This window comes from Canis aureus, chromosome X (assembly GCF_053574225.1).
Source record: "Canis aureus isolate CA01 chromosome X, VMU_Caureus_v.1.0, whole genome shotgun sequence".
In the NCBI taxonomy this organism is placed as follows: Eukaryota; Metazoa; Chordata; class Mammalia; order Carnivora; family Canidae; genus Canis; species Canis aureus.
The window spans coordinates 67070077-67074077 of NC_135649.1; positions in this window are offsets into that span (position 1 = coordinate 67070077).

Below are 4001 nucleotides of genomic sequence, written 5' to 3' on the forward strand. Positions count from 1 at the left end.
GTAGGTTGTCTTTTAGTTTTGTTGACTGATTCTTTTGATGTACAGAAGCTTCTTATCTTGATGAAGTCCCAATAATTCATTTTTGCTTTTGTTTCTCTTGCCTTCATGGATGTATCTTGCAAGAAGTGGCTGTGGCCAAGTTCAAAAGGGTGTTGCCTGTGTTCTCCTCTAGGATTTTGATGGAATCTTGTCTCACATTTAGATCTTTCATCCATTTTGAGTTGATCTCTGTGGATGGTGTAAGAGAATGGTCTAGTTTCATTCTTCTGCATGTGGATGTCCAATTTTCCCAACACCATTTATTGATGAGACTGTCTTTTTTCCAGTGGATAGTCTTTCCTGCTTTGTCGAATATTAGTTGACCATAAAGTTGAAGGTCCACTTCTGGATTCTCTATTCTGTTCCATTGATCTATGTGTCTGTTTTTGTGTCAGTACCATACTGTCTTGATGACCACAGCTTTGTAGTACAACCTGAAATCTGGCATTGTGATGCCCCCAGATATGGTTTTCTTTCTCAATATTACCCTGGCTATTCGGGGTCCTTTCTGATTCCACACAAATCTTAAGATGATTTGTTCCAACTCTCTGAAGAAAGTCTATGGTATTTTGATAGGGATTGCATTGAATGTGTAAATTGCCCTGGGTAACATTGACATTTTCACAACATTAATTCTTCCAAGGCATGAGCATGGAATATTTTTCCATCTCTTTGTGTCTTCCTCAATTTCTTTCAGAAGTGTTCTTTAGTTTTTAGGGTATAGATCCTTTACCTCTTTGGTTAGCTTTATTCCTAGGTATCTTATGCTTTTGGGTGCAATTGTAAATGGGATTGACTCCTTAAGTTCTCTTTCTTCAATCTCATTGTTATTGTATAGGAATGCCACTGATTTCTGGGCATTGATTTTGTATCCTGCCACACTGCCCACCTGCTGTATGAGTTCTAGCAATCTTGGGGGGGGGGAGTATTTTGGGTTTTCTATGTACAGTATCATGTCATCTGTGAAGAGGGAGAGTTTGACTTCTTCCTTGCCAATTTGAATGCATTTTATGTCTTTTTGTTGTCTGATTCCTGAGTCTAGGATTCTAGAACTATGTTGAATAGCAGTGGTGAGAGTGGACATCCCTGTTGTGTTGTGTTCCCAGTGTTTCCCCATTGAGAATGATATTGGCTGTGGGCTTTTGGTAGATGATTTTTAAGATGTTGAGGAATGTTGCCTCTATCCTCACACTCTGAAGAGTTTTGATCAGGAATGGATGCTGTATTTTGTCAAATGTTTTCTCTGCATCTATTGAGAGGATCATAAGGTTCTTGTCTTTTCTCTTGTTGATATGATCAACTACATTGATTCCATTACGAGTATTGAACCAGCCATGCATCCGGGGATAAATCCCACTTGGTCATGGTGAATAATCTTCTTAATGTGCTGTTAGATCCCATTGGCTAGTATCTTTTTGAGAATTTTGCATCTGTGTTCATCAGGGATATTGGTTTATAATTCTCCTTTGCGGTGTGGTCTTTGTCTGGTTTTGGAATTAAGGTGATGGTGGCCTCATAAACGAGTTTGGAAGTACTCCATCTCTTTCTATCTTTCCGAACAGCTTTAGTAGAATAGGTATGGTTTCTTCTTTAAACGTTTGATACAATTCCCCTGGGAAGCCATCTGGCCCTGGACTTTTGTGTCTTGGGAGGTTTTTGATGACTGCTTGAATTTCCTCCCTGGTTATCGGCCTGTTCAGGTTTTCTATTTCTTCCAGTTCCAGTTTTGATAGTTTGTGGTTTTCTTGAAATGCATCCATATCTTCTAGATTGCCTAATTTATTGGCATATAGCTGCTCATATTAAGTTTTTAAAATCCTTTGTATTTCATTGGTATTGGTATTGCTGGTGATCTCTCCTTTCTCATTCATGATTTTATTAATTTGGGTCTTTTCTCTCTTCTTTTTAATAAGGCTGGCTAATGGTTTATCTATCTTATTAATTCTTTCAAAGAACCAACTCCTGGTTTTGTTGATCTGTTCCACACTTCTTCTGGTCTCTATTTCCTTGAGTTCTGCTCGAATCTTTATTAATTGTCTTCTTTTGCTGGGTGAAGGTTTCATTTGCTGTTCCTTCTCCAGCTCCTTTAGGTGCAAGGTTAGCTTTTGTATTTGAGTTTTTTTCAGTTTTTGGGTGGATGCTTGTATTGTGATGTTTCCCCCTCAGCACTGCTTTAACTGTATCCCAAAGATTTTGAACGGTTGTATCTTCGTTCTCATTAGTTTCCATGAATCTTTTTAATTCTTCTCTAATTTCCTGGTTGACCCTTTAATCTTTTAGCAAGGGTGGTCCTTAACCTCCACGTGTTTGAAACCCTTCCAACTTCTTCTTGTGGTTTAGTAGATTTTATTTATTTATTCAAGTTAGTTAGCCAGAGAGATATAAAGAGAGAGTGTGCACAAATGGGGGGAGGACCAGAGGGAGTGGGAGAAATGGATTCTCCACTGAGTAGGAAGCCCATCAAGGGGCTCAGTTTCACAACTCTGAGATCATCACCTGAGTCAAAATCAAGTCAGGCACTTAACCGACTGTAGTGCCCCTCCACTTGTTTCTTTATTCAGTTATCCATCAGTGGACAATTGAGTTGTACCCATGTCTTAGCTATTGCAAATAATGTTGCCATGAGCATGGGGGTACAGATATCTTTTCAATATTGTGATTTTAGGGCAGCCCGGGTGGCTCAGCGGTTTAGCACTGCCTTCAGCCCAGGGCCTGATCCTGAAGACACTGGATCAAGTCCCATGTTGGGCTCTCTGCATGGAGCCCTCTGCTTTGTCTCTGCCTCTCTCTCTCTGTGTCTCTCATGAGTAAATAAATAAAATCTTTAAAAAATATTGTGATTTCATTTCCTTCATATATAAACCCAAATGTGGAATTGCTGGATCATATGGTAGTTTTATTTTTAAATTTGGAGGGCCCACTATGCTGTTTTATGTAATGACTACCAATTTGCATTCCCACCCGCAGTGCACAAGGTTTCCCTCTTCTCCACATCCTTGCCAACACTTATCTCTTGCCTTTTTGATAATAGTCATCCTGTCAGGTGTGAAATATTATCTCATTATCTCATTTTGAAGTATTATCTCATTGTGATGCAATGCATCAATTGATTTGCATTTCCCTGATAATTAATGATGTTGGACACCTTTTCATGTACCTGTTGGCCATTTGTGTATCTTCTTTGGAAAAATGTCTCTTTGGTTCCTCTGCTCATTATTAAATCACATTTTTCACTTATTGAGTTCTATGAGTTTTCATATTTTTTTATAAACTCCCTTATCCTATGTATGGTTTAAAATATTTTCTTCTATTTTAGGTTGCATTTTTATTTTGATTTTTTTCTCTTGCTGTGCAGAAGCTTTTTAGTTTGATGTGTCCCACTTGAGTTTTGCTTTAATCACCTGTGTTTTTGTTGTCATATCCAGTAAATCATTGCCTGATTTAATGTCCAGAATTTTTTTACTTTACTACTGGGTATTTACCCTCAAAATACAAAAACACTAATTCAAAAGGATGCATGCTCACTTGCCATCAGGGAAATAGAAATCAAAACCACAATGAGATACCACCTCACACCAGTGAGAATGGGGAAAATTAACAAGACAGGAAACAACAAATGTTGGAGAGGATATGGAGAAAGGGGAACCCTCTTGCACTGTTGGTGGGAATGTGAACTGGTGCAGCCACTCTGGAAAACTGTGTGGAGGTTCCTCAAAGAGATCTGCCCTACGACCCAGTCATTGCACTGCTGGGGATTTACCCCAAAGATATAGATGCAGGGAAATGTCAGGACACCTGCACCCTAATGTTTATAGCAGCAATGTCCACAATAGCCAAACTGTGGAAGGAGCCTTGGTGTCCATTGAAAGATGAATGGATAAAGAAGATGTGGTATATGTATACAATGGAATATTACTCAGCCATGAGAAATGACAAATACCTACCATTTGATTTGACGTGGA